A 17,878-nucleotide genomic window follows, 5' to 3' on the forward strand; every position below is an offset into this window, starting at 1 on the left:
CCAAGAAAGCCTTACATGAAAAATTTAGAAATACTGGGAATTCTTTCTTTAGGGCTTCAAATGATGGGTACAATATCCCTGCCTGCCCTGGGCTGGTCCTCAAGTGCCCCTCTGTGGTGACTATTAACACAACTAACAAACCCAGAGTGAGTAAACAGGACAGAATTAAGAATTATGTGACTTCTAACCCCAAAATAAACACCTTCATAACTAAAAGATTATTTTTTCAAATACCTGGCCAATAAATATAGAACACTATTAGGCAAGTAATATATGTGTGTGTGTATATACTCACACACACACACACACACACATATAGATATATATACACACATGCACATACCATACACACAGATACACAGTGGTATTCACATGCACCCACATTCTGAGTACAGTTCTTCATGCCTTGCACTTTGCAGTTTTTAGTACCAATTCTAACACACTGCTAAATTTAACTAAAATACATATACGTCCCTTTTGGTTTAGTTCATCCTCGCTATAAATCACTCTGGGTTTTGTTTCATAACATTTCACACTCACTTTGCAAGGATGTGACTGCACGCATTTAAAAATATGTATTTTAAAGTTAATGTTTGCTGCACTTCAGAGAACAAAACAATCCCCTTATATTCCGCCTTTGTCTGCTCCTTCACTCTGTTACCACTAATTTTAGGTGAACTTAGAGCACTGGGCAAAGTCAGTGCATTCTGCCTGCAATGCATTGAGGAGCACGAGCACAGCAGCTCACAGAGAGCTGCAGGAATCACTGAGCTCGGAGCTGCAGAGCCCTGCACTGCTGGTCTGAGCCCCTGGGCCAGGGTCGGGACAGCAACCAGGAGACAACACAGCAACAGAATGCATCAGGAGACAACACCGCAACAAAATGCATCAGCAGCACACAGGAGATAACACAGCAACCAAACCACACAGGGACGTGGTGCAAAACCCAAGGTACAAACATGGTCACCCAGAGAGATCCCACTGTGTGCTGAGGATGAGCAGCAGGCCTCGGCCAGAGCTGCCTCACACCATGCACCCTGGGCAATGTGTGCCTGACACCACCAGTGTGACTGAGCTAAAAATCCATGGCTGACATGCTGGGGCTCTCTGTTTAACACCAAACCCACTGCTTTAGAGCCTTTCACATCACCTGTGCAGTTACCTGCAAGAAACGCAGCATTTCAAGAACCTTTCCCAGCTGACATGAGCAGAGACTTGGCTGTGGGGTATTTTATGGGGTATTTTACGGGAAACTCTCCCAGCCACGCCCTGGTCCCTGTGTTGGGATGTGGGCTATCAGATCCACGAGTTTCTGTGGTAAAATGCAACCCAGCCACTTGGACTTGCTGGTTTGTGCCCATAAACGCTGGGCCCATTTTGGGGTGAGTTCAGAGACCCCTCCTGTGGGTGGAAGCACTGGGTAGCATTTCCCCAGTTGCCAGGAAGGGCTCCCCAGGGACTGTGGGCTCCGCATGGTGCTGGAGTATTGAGGCATTTGGTGATGTTTCCATCTCTCTCAATCACTAATCTTTCTCTTGTACAGCACTGATTAGGTGCATTACCTTTCTGACTTCTGCTTGCTGCTAAAGCCAAGCATGCAGTTTTATCAGATGTATCACTTTACTTTTGTGCTGCCTTAAAACTCACAATAAAATGAGACCATTCTTTCCACTGGTGTCTGCGCCCTTCAAATCACCCTTATCAATGGCAGAACACCTCCTGACTTCAGAGAGATATTATCAACAGAGAGCACAATAACAGCTGATTTGTTCCCAAAAAATGAAGTGCTTATGGGTATGAAAACCCATAAGCACTTGGTGCCATGATCTAGTTGAGGCGTTAGAACATGGGTTGGACTCGATGATCTTAAAGGTCTCTTCCAACCTAGAATTTCTGTGATTCTGTTATTCTGTGAAAACAGTGTTTTGCTTGGAGAACCTGCTTTGACATTTCTATGCTAGCAGACTAAAAAATAAATCCTCCATTTTGCCTATAATCAGTGATAATTTGATAAGCCAGGATAATAAACCTACATCCTAGTGCTACTCTTTAGGATTTAAGGGGGTCATTTCAGAATAAAATTGCACTGCCTTTTTTACTTAAACTGACACTTAACTTTGATGATTAAAGCCCAGCTATTCCATCAATGCAAGTGTGAAGTATAATTTTTTTTTAAACTTATTGAAATACATTTATCTTGCCTTTATTGAACATTCAGTATACCTAAAATACTTATAGGTTCAGGAGAAAAAGAGAATGCCTAGAAAAACCCAACTCATGATGTTGCTGTATAGAAGTTCTGAGAGACTGTAATGAAATATTCCTTTCTCCAGCTGAGCAGTTGGTGCATTCTTTGGCAGATAAAGCAATGAAGATTTCACTTGTCATCAAGTATTGATGCCTTTCCTTAAGCCAAGCATTTCCCAGCAGCAGGATTTCAGAATCGCATGGCAGTTTTCTCAGGCACACACTGCTGGCCTACACTTGGCTCCAGGGACAGCAGACACGTGAGGCTCTCAGAAGAATCCCTGTTCATGACCCAAAATTACCTTCAGGAATTCTGTAGCTTTAGAGACCTCCTGACCAGCACGGACACAAACAGGACTACAGAGGCTTTTGGACCCTGAAGCTGCCACAAAATCCAAGCTCATCCAGCTCATCCCCAACTGCTCTGAGCCACAGGCAGTACAATTTCCAGGTAAATTCTACATGTGAAGCAGAGGAGCAAAAGGTGCAGTGTGGTTAGTGATGCTGTTTGTGAATTTGTTCAAAACCAAAATGTTACTCCTGGCAGCCTGTTTCTGTTGCATACATTCTGAGTTTCTTTTCCTTTGCATCAGTTACACTGAGACTGCTTTTATATCTCTGAGGACATAAACTAATGAAGATTAAAACCTAAAGGAAGTAATTCTCCTGAAAATCCTTTGTGCTACTCTTAAAAGAAGCCAGATGAAAAAGTTACAGAAAACTCTGGATTAGAAAGTGTCAAATTTAACTCTGGAGACAAAGAGAAAGCTAGAATGTACTACAAACAAAATTGTAAATTTAAGGGACTAATTACAGGATTGACACGGTCTAAAAGCATCAATATATCCCCCATTTTATCTCAGATTATGACTTTTTCAATACTCAAGGCTCCAGCTTAAAAGCTCTTGTCACACTCCCAGCTCCAGGAATTCATATTTAGAATCTCTCATTTGGCACTGTCTTAGCTCTGTCTCCATGAAAATCATAGAAAAATATTGAACAATTTCAGCAGGAAAAGGGCCAGAAAATCCTATTCCTAGTGTGCATAATTTGAAGTTAAATTCACCTTTGATGTATCAGTGCCTTGGTTTACAGGCTGCCCATTTATAGGTCTCACATTAAAGTCAATGTCCCAGAGTGATTTCAATAAAACATTAAAGCTCCAGGTTAACTCAAGGAGATGAGCTCTTGGAAGGGTGAGCACGCCATAACCAGGCACTACAAGTTCCCTCTGAATTCTCCATGAGCCCTTTCAGGACAAAACAGAAAGGTCTTTCCTTTGCTTCCATTAAAGCACTCATGAATTTTTGAAGTAGCATTTAAAGGGTTGTCATGCTAGAGGATGCAGTGAGTGTAAACGAGGTCATTCTGTAAGACTTTCAGCTGAGAACATGCTGGATCTCCTTTCCTGGCTCAGTCACTTCAGGGATCTCAGAGACAGAAACTGCCAACTGTTCTCCCCCTGAATCTGAGAACTGAATAAATCCAGGCAGCAGCCTGGCATTACCTCTGCAGCAACACTTCTCTGCCTACCACAAAATAAAAGCATAAAAAGCATTCTACTTCATCTTTGCTTTTGACTGAAATGCCAAATGCCAACATCAACATTTCTTACTGGCTTCCTTCCTCACTCCCAGGAGCTGTGGGAGGTGGGAAAAGAAAACGGGAACATGTCAGTTTGTGCTCCTATTTACGAACAATTCCTGCAGGGTGGGGAGGCCGTGCTCAGAGCCATCCTCACCCTGAGCCCCATGCCCAGCCTGTCTGCTGAGGGGTCAGACCCCATGTGGGAAACACCTTCAGGAACAGCAGCTTCCTATCAGGAACAATAGCAACTCTCTGAGGAGACTGGGACAGTGATGGGCCCTGGGCAAGCCGGACTCACAGCCAGCTCAGAGAAACAGATCTCACCCTTCTCAGCCAAGGCACTGCTCCTGGCACGGCAGCAGCAAGCAGCTTTGAAGGGGCATGAGGAGAGGGAGAGAGGCACCTGACAGCAGAGCAGAGCCAGGAGCGACCTCCAGTGCAGCAGGAATGCACAGTCTGCATGGCAAAACAGGAATTATTAAGTCACAACTCACAAACCCCCTTGACAGTTTTATCTGTCCCTTCTCACACTTGTGTAGACTTGGCTGAACATGCTCCAAGGATCACCAGGGTTATCATGAACATCTCTACTCACACCACGAGGCTCCTGGCACACCACCTCTCAGGAATTCACCTCTCACACGGCTCCATTTCCATGGTGGGGATCACAGATGATGCCAGCAATGGCACCAGGTACAGGCTTGTGGAGAAATGCAGCCGAATTTTACAGGAGATGCTCACAAGGCCCCAGTGGCAAACAAAAACTCTGAATGGATACAGGGATTGGGCAAAAGCAATGGCAAACATTTTAATTCTCAATTCCCATGGCCACTATGACTACAGGGAAACAAAAAAAAAAAAGGAAAAAATAAAGAGTTGAATCCTTATATGGACAGCACTCCACCGTCATGAATCCTGAAAACAGAAATAATTGTCACTTGCATTTAATAGTATGAGTGAAACAGGAAAAAAACTGACTAAGAATAGGAAGTAGGCAGTTCATCCTAAGCTCATTAGAGACTGCTTTCAAGTCTGCAAAGAGAAATTTAAGCAATGATGCCACTACTGTCCCTCCTGCCCCAAAAGCAAGGATGGTCACGGGGTTTTACTGCTCCTGTGTAAATCCAGTGGCATCAGCTCTGCTGCCCAGGAGGTGAAGCTTTGCTGAAGCTGCCAGATGCAATAGCAAGATAACTGCCTGCTCCAGCAGCCTTGCAGAGTTTGAAGAAAGGCAGCAAATAGCTGGGGGCAGCAACTTCTTATATTTCCTCTGACATTTCTACCACATTGTGAGACTCAGATTCTGACTCTGCATGAGATGGCAGCTGCTTAGTCAAAAGCTTCCCCGGGAAACCCAGAAATATGAGAGCACTGCCTGCATCTGCTGCCATTCTCAGAGCACACACTCCTGCCTGAAGCCCTTGAGAATAACAGGAGGATCTAAAAGAAGCCCGTGCCTGCTCTGAGTGAGCTGACATGTCTGGACATCAGAGAAGAAGTTACTGTGGCAGCAGACGGAGCAGGTCTCTTATCTTTAGCTCAGAGTCTGGGGTGGGGTGAGTACAGGCCCTGGACCTCTGCAGAGGGTGGCAAGTTCAGGCTCCACTGATTCTCCACAAGTGAAAGCAGCCAGAGGCTGGAGAAGCTGTGCACCACAGTCAGGACTTGCTGTGCTGCAGGCATGGAGGGGATGGCTTTGTGGGAAATAGACTAACACAAAAAGAAGAGCTGAATAGAAGCAGCAGCAGTTACAGGGCTATCACAAAAGCACTTGGATTCAACTCAGCTATCTTTTTGTGCTCCTGCTATCACTAATTTATAGTCCCACACTGCAAATATATGTGATGTAAAGACTGCCATCCCATCATGACCTCTCTCAACAGCCCTGAGAGACACCTTGAGCCCCTAAACCACATTCAGATTTTCCATAATGACTCAGTTGCAGAGCTACTCTCAGGGCTTAACAGCTGCCTGAATGGTCCTTCAGGCTCAGCAAGGGACACTTGCCAGTGACTCATCTCTGGAAAATCTTTATCATCATTAATAACTCCAGGAGAGGAGTATCCACAATTGTGTTGTGCTGGATTTTATTTTTTTAGGTTGGATACACAATGTATTCTTCTATGGATGTCACCAGCACTCATCAGGACACAGGCTGTCATGAGACCCCTCAAAAAGCCTGTGGTCTGGGAGAGGAAAAGTAAACCCTGCATTCCCTGCCCCGGGTGAATCCCTCAGATACCCCTTGAGTGCCCAGCTGATATTTCAACAAAGGCATTTACAGCCATTCACAAGAGCACACCCTACCTTTGGCATTTTTGTTTAGTTTTGTGTCTGTTACCTTGCAGTTTGTGCTTGCCTGTTTTCCACAGCACTTGATGCAAAGAGCATTTTCTTCACAATTAAAAGGAGAGCATCTTCCACAACTCCCTGGGACTGTGAGAAACTGCGCAGCCCTGGGGAGCAGACAGACCCTGAGCTAATGGAGCATTAAACACATCCTTAACTCATCTGAAGCACAGTAGTAGCACCACTCTAACTCCAGCTGGCCATTCCTCTTTGTTTCTAGATAACCTATCAACGTTCCAAAACTGACTGTGCTGCAAAGACACCGGATTTGATCCAGAAGAATCATGTGTGCTTTTTCTGTTTGGCTCCCAAACAGTAAGCTTCTGAAAAGAAGTGTGAATCGAGAGGGAGAGGATTCTGAAGGTTTTCAAGCAGCTGGAGGCTTTTCCTCAGGGTAGATTTTGTGACCTGGCTATTTAGTAGCATTAATCCTCAGCTGTCTTGTTCATGATACAAATTTGTCATTTGTCTGTGCGCACTGAGTGGAGAGACAGCAGCCTGTCAGTGGCAGAGCAGCTGCTCCACTCCCAGCACACAGATGGCCAGGATGCAGCTCAGTTCTTTCCTCTCTTTATTTCCCTCCTATCTTATCTTATTTTATGCAACCCCCTTCTCCTCCACCCAGTTCTTTCAGTGGGGGGAAGGAGATCCACTTGGACCTCAGTGTTCTGAAAGAGCAAATTATGTTTTTGATGCAATTGCTTCCTGGGTCTCTGCAGTGGCAATCTGTCCTCACCCAGACAGACAGACATCAGCTGCACAGCTGCTCTGGCACCAGCAGGCTGGCAGATCAATGGCAGGGCAGGCAGGTGCGGTGCTGGTTTGGCTCATGAGCTGCCAAGAAATCCAGGAGGAAATCCCTGCCTGCTGCAGAGGGCAGTGTGGTTTGGAAGCTGCTCCAGCACGGTGGCTGCTGGTTTAATCAGAGAAAAGCCTAATGGATGAGCCCACTGATTCCTGGACGGTGCCAGCTGGCACTGGGCCTTTGCTGGAGGACTGAGGGAGGCTCTCAGAGCCTCAGAGGCACCCAGCTGCCAGGGCGGTGGGCACACACAAACACAAATGCCTCAGGGGCAGCTTGGGGGCAAGACTGGTATTAGCATCAGTAAACATAAATAACCTTACCACAAAAGAAGGTAATAAAAGGAACCCCAACTCATCAGTGTAAAGAACAACCTAAGATTTCTTCCCCATTCTCCTTCACTTGATAAAGCAACAAGTTATCCTGGACCACCTAACAGGCTGCCAGCTTGGCTGAAGTTCTGTGCAGCTTCAAGCACTTCACAATAAAAACCTTTTCAGTGTGGATGGTGGTGTCTTTTGTTTCTCCATTTTCATTTGCCAGGTTGGCCACAGAGACTTTCACTGTCATGTTGTCACTCCTGCCAAAGTTTTCAAGAGCACTGAAATGTTCACACACAAATGGATGGATGAGTTTGTTTCCAGCAAAGGAGGAGTATGACCTCCTGATACCAATACAGCACTCTGTGAATCTGTGAGCCTGCACAAGGGCACGGGGATGAAAAACAGACTCAGCCTCAAGGACCAGCCTGTCACCAGGCACTACAGAGCAAAAAAAGCTGATATAAAAACAATACCATTTAAAACCTGGACAAAACTGCTTCTTCAACAAAAGATGGTAGAGGTGAAGAGCTTTCAAGTTACCATGAAAACAGAGGAAACACTAGAGATCCAATATGGCAAGTAACTGAAGAACAACACGATTTAGATTTTAGATCCAGTGGCACAACCCAACCAGAACATTTTGCTACACATGAAACCAAACTCTGGAGAATTACAATAGCAAAACTTAGGTGATAAGTGAAGGGGGGGGGGAATCTGCGTATCAAGGCATACTGGGGAGCTTGCTGAATCTGTGATGGTGGACAATACCAACCGATAAGGGCTCCAGCCTTCACAAAATCACTTCTGTTCAACTGGAGAGCACTGTTTCTCCACTCCCTCCCAGCAGGTCAGTGCTGGGAACCTGCCACGTGTCCAGGCAAAGCCAGCTAGGAGGGGAAACTCCCCAAAAACTAACCCCAAACCTGAAAGATGTTCAAAAGCCTGAACAAACCTAAGCACCATTTCTTAGATGTTTTATTCAGGAAAAACTTTCTCTAACTGTCAAGGGCAATCCCACCTTGAAGGTGTGACTACACTCAGTAAAAGTTAATTGCAAGTCAGGCAATTTCTTCCCCCAGGCCTTATTGAGCAGGCTCCTAAGCATTTTCCAAATAGCATAAAAGCAGTTGTATTGAAAGGTCTAGAATTCTTATTTGTTGGGGGCTTTTTTTCATTAATCTCAAACTTTGGAGCCTCAGTCACAGACTCACAGACCACAATTCGACAGAGGGAGCTGCTGGGAATGCAGCACAACAAAAGATAATTAAGCATTAGGCAAAAATAGAAGCATGTGTTCTCCCAGGATACACTCTAGGCACAATCATTTATGGGTAACTACAGAACAGTGACAGTGTTTCCACAAAATCTCCCACCAGGAAGCCAGATGACTCAAAAACAGACCTGGAAACTTGTACATCCTTTCATTTTCAAGCAATGAGGGAGAAAAAGCCAAGATGTCACAAAAGGCTGGTGGACTCCGTGTATGCCGTGCTGAGTCAGCATCTCACTGATTCCAAAGGCGCCGCTGAGATGAAGATCAGGCAGCAGCTCCCACGGGCAGATGGGCCAGATCCTTCTGCTGTGCTCTCCACACGGGGTCAATGCATCAACACTGAGATCTGTTTGCATCAGGGCTGGAGGCACCACTCCCAGACATCTCCTGCCACTTCCCAAAACGTCACAATCCACTTCACTTCCTCACAGTAAGCCAAAACCATCATAAATTAACAACAAAACTGAATATTGGTCGGAGCAGGATCTGCAGCCCTCACATCCTAGAGATTTCTGTTCCCACAGTAGGAAGATAAGGGCTTTGCTGTAGTCAGCAAAAGAAAGTGATTTTAAAGCATAATCAAAGCCAGTCTCTCTTAAACAGCTTCAAATATCCCCTATGACTTTGCAAATCCTGACCAAAGCACCATCTTGCAGCACTTCATTCCAGCACAGCATTTTGTGCTGCTCAGTGGCATGAACTGACCTTAAATTCCACTGAATCCACTGATTTTTCCTGTTCTTTATCAGCTGACTAACTCTGCTCCACTGCTGTCTCACTCATACAGGCAGGTGGGAGAATGTGCATCTCAGTGGCTGCAGGAGGTTAAAAAACCCCACCAATAAGGGGGAGCCAAAGCAAAAGCTTTTCCTTGCTTCCATCTGGGATTTTGAATGCATGCACAGTGGTACAGCCAGCTCAGGCAGCAGCAATGACTGCCTAAGCTCCACCATGTCCCTCCAGGAGGTCTCCGATCCCCGGGGCCATCCCAAACCACATCCCACCCCCAGACTGTATCCCATGAGGAGCTGGGTCACTCCCACAGATCAGAGCACTGCCCCAGGTTATGTGGACATTGCCTGGCAGGGACAGAAAGTCATTCTGAGCTCCTCAAGGCTCCACCAGGCTTTGCAAAGCTCAGATGGACTGAGCAGGAATCCCAACAGCCGTGCAACGTTCTCCGCATTCCCCATAACAGCACGGAGCAAGGAGCATCCAAGGGCATGTCCCAGAGTTTAGAGCTGCATCCAACCATCCAACCTTCCCAGCAGTTGAGGGGATCCCCTCAGAGAGCCCAGCCAGGCTCTGCCTGGACATGCCACCTCCTGGCTGAAAACAATGGCAAGCCTCATCTGCATTTTCCAGCAGCTGTGTCAGCAGAAGAAATGCATCATCTAGATCCATAAAGAAATACATCATCCAGATCCATAAAGAAATGCATCATCTAGATCCATAAAGAAATACCTCCATCTAGATCCATCTAGATCCACTGCACACCCAGCAGAGCAGGATGCTGGTTCAAGGCTCAGCTGTCATGCTCAGTCTGTTAACACTGTGTGTCTGCATGTTTACCCATGTACTTCTGTGTCCCTGCATGGAAAGCCAAAGGAAAAACAAGGAATGCTTAAGAAATGCTTAGGAAGGAGCCTGGCTCAGTTAGCTGCCCTAGCACCCACCAGCTCTGCCTCTGAACCCCTGCTGCCCACAAAACCCAGGCGCCAGTCTTGGCAGAGCTCAGAGCGCCCCACACACAGGGGTCTGTGCTCAGCAGTGCAATGATCTGCAATTTCAGGGTGCTTTTATCATGCTTCTTGCCATAACAGACTTTGGGACAAGAAATGACCTCTAGTTTGACCACCTGTGGGGGCAGCAGGACACCCTTCTTCACAGGATTACTCGATATTATTTTCATTTTCTAAGTGTTTTTCTTCTCCTGCTGTTTAACACTGTGGATGAAGAAGCTGTTGAAGGAAGGCAAGCAAGCCAGGAGGCTGATGGGGATACACAACTTCCAACATTTATCAGCCCATTGGCTTGAGTGAGAGCAAAGGCAAGGCAGAGAGGAAGGAACATCACATTTCTGCCTATGCATGCACATGATATCTTCATAAACTTAAATTGTTGCATCTTCCAGCAAGCACAAGAATTTTTTTCAACAACAATGGTGCTCCATTTTAATTATTTTTTCCCCTAAGCTGGAGATTGACTCTCTGAATGTGGCTGAAGTGGCAACTGAGTGTCTGTAGAGGTCTGAGCACAAGGCAGTGAGCAATCTCCCTCACACAGCCATAAAATCAAAGTGGGAATGTGCAAGGCAGGGAATGCACTTTGCTTTGTGTTTACACTCTGCCTACCACAGGGTGGTCTCAGTGCCTCAGCCCAGGGCTTTAAAGGCAGAAAATAATCACCAATAAACAATAGATACTAAGGCAGATAAACGAGGAACTGAAGCTATTTGTTAAACAGGCATGACAAAGGCTAATAGAATTAGCATCTCTGGGACCTTCCTTATGCTACAAAATAATTGCAAAGGCCAGGATTAAAGTGTGAATGATCAAGAAACCTCCATGAGAATTCACTAAAGATCTCAATGTATTCAGAAGTAATAGCTCTGGAATTCAGTTACATCTCTCATTAGGCATTGTTAAAAACTCCATGAAAGGGAAATGAAGTTAATTGAATTTAAAACAGCTAATAAATATTCTTTTGCATAGTCTTTTCCCAGCAAAAAAATTAAAAGAGATGATACCAGAAGTGTATTACCAATGTTAAAACCAGCAAAAGAAAGCTTATTGTACTCACATACAGTAAATTCTAAGTGTAAACCTCGTATCTTATTCAGGGCTGGGATAATTCTTCAAATCAAATGTTCAGGTAAACTGAGAAATGGTGACTGAAACACAGTATACACAGGAAAAATTTACCTTTTACCCTGGATTAATATTTTCTGTCTGTGTAACTGCAGACAATTCTGGTAGTCACACAAGCACACGCTTATGCCTGAGTATCTCCAGGAAATAGCTTAATGATAAATGAACAGAAGTCATGGAGAAGACAACAGAAAATCAACTCACACTGGAATTATACATGACAGAATTAATTTGGCAAGCATGCTGTAATGCCAAATTTGATTCATGCAAGCAAATCTCACTAATTCGGGCCAACATCTGGCTTCTTATCTGAACTTTGCAAGCTGCTTCCTGGTTTCACAAAACTGGCTGGGATATTTTATAAGAACCAAGTCTTTCTCAAATTTTCCAATACTTTCTGTCATCAGGGATGCCAGAATTACCACAGGTAGGTATTTTTGCAGGCACTGTGAATTGGATTGATCCAGACTTCACTGCTAAGTGTTCTGGTCTGAAGGCCAGGTATCTGCCAAGGAAGGTGGGAACCTACCTTGGAATGGAAAATGTGACCCCCTTCCCCCAGATCACCAGATGAGGAACTTTTGTGACTCAAGTTACACTTCATTAAAAGAGGTTCATCCTTAAACCAGCATTGTAAATGCTTGTCCATGTATGACCTGCCTGCCCTTCAATAACCCATTCACACTGAAGAGAGACAAACTGTCTCCAATTTTTAAAGTAGCCACTATGAATCAGAATAAATATACTCCTCCCAATCTAGCAACAATGTCATCTTGGAGCCCCTGTAACTGCACCAGTTCTGCAGGAAGAGCACGTGTAGTTTATAAAAACTCTTAGTTTATTGTGGGATAGCAGAAATCTAGTGCAGGAGAGACTGCCTGCTCCAACAAGGAGACACAGGTTATCACACACTGTACTTCTCAGGGGTCTGACCAGACTTTGCATGGACCCACCCAGCTGGGATCTGAGGAGAGAAACAGAACAGTGCAGTAACACAGCAGAACCCAGAGCTGCACAACCCTCTGAGATGGCTCTCCACATTTCACCAACAAGCTGTGCCTGTTACTGGGCTCAGCAAGGGAAGAGGCAGCTGCTGTCCCAGACTATCCATTGGGTTATCCATTACTGTCCCAGACTATCCGTTAGGTTTTCTTTGCCAGTTACGGCTGAAACTTGAAACAGGAAAACACCCCAGGCCTGTTACTTTCCAGCTTTTCTTTAAGAGGAGAATTCATCATGGCTCCAGGAACACAAATTAACAAAGTCAATGCAAACCCAGTAGTATTTCTGGCCCAGCCTGCTGTGCTCACCACTGGATCACCTTCCATCACTTGCCTCCCCTATATTCCCTCACCACATGATCAGAACAGAATTCAAGATGCTCCAGCATTTGTTATTTCACGGAATAACAGCAGCCAGGTGATGCTCATGTATTTCCTGCGTCAGAAGCTGAAGATGGAACGAGACCCACTAATTCATCCATACAAACCCAAGGTAGCAGGGCATGACTGCCCTTGCAGCAGACCACAGAGGGGGAGTAGCAGGCAGCTCCAACAGAGGAGCTAGCCTGGCAGACTGAGGAGCTTTGCTTCCAAACCTGCACCCCAATCCCCAGGCACAGCCCAGCCAGGGAAGATGGGACTCCAAATGACCAGCCCTGCAGAACATTTCCCCAGCTCTTTGTGTCACACCAAACAATGCTACCACCATTTTCCATGGAAGATTACTTAGCTTCATTGCAAGCAGCTTTTCCTCATGTTCAAGGTACCTTCTCTTTTGAAGCCCATCATGTCTAATCACACCCCCTTGCAAAGGCTGAGATTATGTTCCTTGGGTAATCACACCTGAAATCAATGGAGTCTTTGCTTCTCAGACTATCTATATTAAGTATTTTTAATCATTCCTCAGAAATCAGTCCCTTTGCTCTCCTCATCAGCTCTTTCTGTTCCTGCAGAAACTTTCCAAGGGCAAGTAGCTTACAGTTATGGCAGGGAGCTAAATGTGCTTTATCCAAAGTGCAAATGAAGAGCTGTTATTCTCTATATAACTGGGATATCCTGGACCCCGTGCTGTCCGTACAGTGCTGCACTGAGCAGCCACAGCCAGACACAGGCCCCTGATGTGCTCCAGCCCTGTGACTGCAGGTGCCCTTGCACACTGCATGCACACCTTAAACCAACAATCATTCTCTCCTCTTCCTTGGATTGTTCTGCATCGCTGGTGTGCCTGCACAGCCAGTATATCGCCAGTAACTGCCGGCACACGAGTGGGACACGCGAAAAGGCAAAACTCACCCATCCCTTTGATGCCGTTCATGGTCCCTTGCACACTCCCTCCCCAGCTGCCATCATCCTGGCTTCTGCATCTCGCCACTCCTGAGCAGAAACAGGCTTTACCCTTGCTCAGGAAACGCATCACCACGTTTCCTGACAGAGCTGCTGCTTTCTCTGCTCACACGAGCAACACGGAGGCAGCTCTGTGGGGGTACCAGCATCTTTGGGATCACAGCTGTGCCCCAAGCCACTCAGCAGCCTCCCAGGCAGATTGAATTTCAGCCTGAGCAGCACAAAGGAGGATATTGTGGCTATCTGAGGGGCACAAAGGGAGTTGCACTTTACAGCTTCTGGGAGTTTTCAAGCTGTTGCGGGATAATGTGACAGAAAGTAAACATCTTTCATGTAAAAATATCTAAGAATAAAATTGACATCCTATTTGTTTTCAGGACAAGTCTTCATTTCAGATCCCTAGTCATTAAAAGAAACAATCTTCAACTCAATTGTGTGAGCAGAGGAATGCCCAGCACCACTGAGTGGCATTTTCAGTTAGCTGTCAGGTTCCATTTAGCATTCTGCACTGCTCCTGTGGTTTGGTTCGCCTGGAAATTTTAAATGCAAATGCATTTCCAGGATGACTTGAGAGAACAATATCAGAATTTTACCTCACACGACAGCTCCTCGCTCAGTTCCATGCAACTCCCTTTTCCTCATTCCCATATACACAGATTTGCTGCTGCTAAAAACAAAAGGCTTAAACAAGAAAATCTTTATCTACTATTTTTTCCTGTTGAAAGACTTTCCCTCACTCTTCTGTTTAAAGAAACCTAAACCACAGCTTAAGTAATGCTTTAAAATTGCCTAGAGCTCCAACTTGAGACACAGAGCAGGCAAGGAATTTCTTTAACAGTAGCGAATAAAAGCACTTAATTTAAATCATCCCCATGCATTATTTTCCATCTTCCAAGGGCTAAATATGCACTGGCTAATCAATCACTCTTTTAGCGACACCTCAAACTCACCAGTGTTACCCTGTGAAACTGAGGGAAAGCCAACACCTCCGAGAGGATGTGCTGCAGGATAAGCGCTGGGATTTTGTCTCTTCTTTGTGCTCAGTGTCAGTGAGTCCCGGGCCACAGATGGAGGCAGATAATCACCAGCTCTCATAATTCAACAGTTTCTTGAGAGGCTGTGACAGGGCTACTGGAGAGGCAAATTTTCACTGACCTTTTTATGAAGGCATTTATTGAGCAGTGACATTGCACCACTTCAAACAGTGTTAAATGACCAGAACCATCCCTAGCAGTTCTCCCTGGCACAAAGATTTTGTTCCCCACATGTGAGACCAGCCACTCATGTAAATGGAGGCACAGCCTCAGTGCAGCTCAGCAGTTTGTGCTGAGCCACATGGGATCAGAACACATTCTAGAAATTACAGTGCCTTCATGCTGCAGCAAGACATGCTCCAGTTTGCACTGTAAAGAACAGCTTTGTGATTTGCATTTGTGATTTATTTTCACACACACTCACAAAAGTGATACTTTAAAGGAAAATGAAGAAGTAGGCCACGTCAGCAAGCATGAATGATCTGAGCCTCCAGCTCTGGACCAGTCTATCTTGCTGCAGTTAATATCCATATTTAACTCTACAGTTGAAAGAGGAAATACTATTTTTAGCCATTACCTATTACTTTTGTTCAGAGATTAAGTGCCACATACTATTAGAGTATTTACAGAGCTGTTCATCAATCCCGACAGCTTCTACACTACAAAAAAAAAATTAATTAAAGTAATTTCACTGGCTTTATTATGGCTAGATTTTACAACTATAATTCTATCTACACAAATTCTATTTACACAAATTAAATGGAAGTGCCTCCAGAATGGAAGTGGTAGGACTTATGACCACAACCCAAGGATCAGATTTTTTAAAGCGCTCAGGGTGTGATTTTCTTATGCACTGAAGGTAGAGAATTTGGCTTACAACAGACACATTTCCCTCACTGTCTCCCAAAGCACTCTGGATATAAAAGTCTGAATACTGAAAAGCAATACCTGAAAATCTAGCAATTAACTCTGGACCCTAAATACAAGCTAGAAGTATTCAAAATCTGGCTATGTCTTGGGCGATGAGTAAGTACCTCTGGAAATTTTTCTTATACTCTGTCTGCTCTGCAATGTCTTTTTTATGGAGTTCCACTGGGACTGTGTCTTAGTTCCATATTCCTTTCAGAGTTTTCCCCTAATCAGATCATTAATAAGTAACAGTGAGATGAAGCATGAAGTCACTCAATCAACGATGTATATTACGGACATGAAATCTCTTCATAACAAGTCGCTTATCGCTAGTCTACCACAGAGGAACTAGATTTATCCACTGCATTCACCTGACTCCCACAATGAAGTTTCAGCTCTGCTTTGGCTACGAGGGAAGTTTCAGACAAAGAACAGTTTTGCTAGGCAGCGTCACAGCTCTACATTCAACTACCTACAGGATGTCAAGTGGGTCCATTATTCTATAGCTGGCCTATACTGAAGTATTCCTTTAATTAAAGTTGTAAGAAAGCTGCCTAATCATCACCTAATAATTGTCTTTTCCTAAGAGCTAACAGGTGCAACAGAGAAGAAATGACAAGAATTTATTTTAAATGAAGCATCAAAATTTAGCTTTAGACCTATCTTCTAGTATTCATCAACGTGCTAGTAAACACAAAACCTAATTGTTTCCTGCAATTTACCGTGACTTGCTTACAAGTATGCCAGCTGGAAACGACAAGCGTTAGGAAAGCTAAACAATTTCCTTTAACCTTTTTTAAAGGCTGTTCTCTCTTGTTGCTTCTGCAATATCAAAGCACAGGCATACATCCAGCTTAATGCATTCCTGAAGAACACGAAGACACCGGACCTTTACCAATAATCCCTTACGAGCTGCCAAAACTAACAACGACCGCACACACACACACAGACTGAAAGGGACAAGCCCATCTCCTGCATGAGCCATCGCAGGCTGTGCATTTCAGGGTGGAAACATGCAAAATCATTCTGCAAGAACATTTTACTCATGCATTCAGGTCTTACTCGCGTAAGTAAGGCTTACAGTAGTCAGAGCACAGGAATCACATTTACAGCCAAGTCCAGTTACCTGAGATGGCCATTACAGACTGGAAGAGAAGGACAGCAGTGTAGGCACAAACGCTGAAGGCAGTAAAACCCGCGAGCCCGAGCTCCGTCCAGCATTCCCAGGCGGCTTCCCAAAGGCTGCCAGGGCTGCGTCTCACCCAGCGCAGCTCAGAGCCACGAACAAAGCCAGGAGCCCCCTCGCCCACGGCTGCCACCGAGAGCCCCGAGCCTCGGCCGCCGCCGGGCCCGGGGCTGCTCGGAGCCGCAGCCCCCGGCACCGCAGCCCGTGACCGCCCGGCGGGGGCCGGGCACAGACCCGCGGCCCTTGCGCGCAGCTCAGCGGGGCGAGCCCCGGCCGGCCGGACCCGCACCACCCGCTTCCCCCGCAGCGCCCGGCCCACACTCACCGCGCCCCTGAGGGCAGAGCAGGCGGCGAGGCCCGGCCCGGCCCGGCCCGGCGGGTCGGGGGCGCTGAGTGGCCGCGACCCCTCACGGAGCTCCGCCCGGGCAGCGCACGGCGCACAATGCGCGGCCGCGGAGCCACGCCGGCGGGGCGGGCACGGGCGGGCCGGGGGCGGAACCCGGCTGCGAACCAGCGCCCAGAACCGCTGGAGCCGCCCGAGCCCAGCCCGGCCCGGCCGGGCCGCCGGGGGCACCCCGGGGCGCACCCTCAGGCCGAGCCGGCACCGCTGCCCTTGCCGTGCGGCCCCGGCGTGTCCTGCGGAACCGGCCCGGCCACGGGCCCCTCCCCGGCCCCAGCCACAGCGGAACAAGGGATAGCGACCGGGCAGACACACGGACACAAGAAACGTGCAGGTGTAGGCAGCAGCGCATTCACGCGTGCCAAGGAGAAATGATGCTGCTCCAGGTGCTCCGGTGCTGGAGGAGCTGGGAGGCCACTAGCAAGCATCACACCCTTCTCCATGGGCACACAGAGCCGGCATGCAGCGGTCCCGGCGAGGGCTGTGCTAGGGCTGGCCGGAGCGTGCTCCAGTTCCCCTGGATCATCCCTAACTGCTGCTCTGGCCGCGGCTG

General features: G+C 46.5%; 1 protein-coding gene across 6 annotated transcripts in view; it reads right to left on the reverse strand.

Annotated features, from left to right (window-relative positions):
- Positions 1-17,451, reverse strand: part of PRR5 (proline rich 5) — a 59,162-nt gene extending 41,711 nt beyond the window's left edge. The window contains exons 1-2 of one of the 6 annotated variants that reach the window (XM_064734125.1): positions 17,251-17,451; positions 2,550-2,705 (exon numbers count right to left, since the gene is read on the reverse strand). The gene's annotated coding sequence lies outside the window, so the exon portion shown is untranslated. Of the gene's footprint in view, positions 1-2,549; positions 2,706-16,801; positions 17,151-17,250 lie in introns of those variants that run through there. The other 5 variants (XM_064734098.1, XM_064734107.1, XM_064734081.1 and 2 more) reach the window with 5 other exon arrangements.
- Between the last annotated feature and the right edge of the window lie 427 nt (positions 17,452-17,878).

Source organism: Zonotrichia leucophrys, chromosome 1A (genome assembly GCF_028769735.1).
Source record: "Zonotrichia leucophrys gambelii isolate GWCS_2022_RI chromosome 1A, RI_Zleu_2.0, whole genome shotgun sequence".
Lineage (NCBI taxonomy): Eukaryota > Metazoa > Chordata > Aves > Passeriformes > Passerellidae > Zonotrichia > Zonotrichia leucophrys.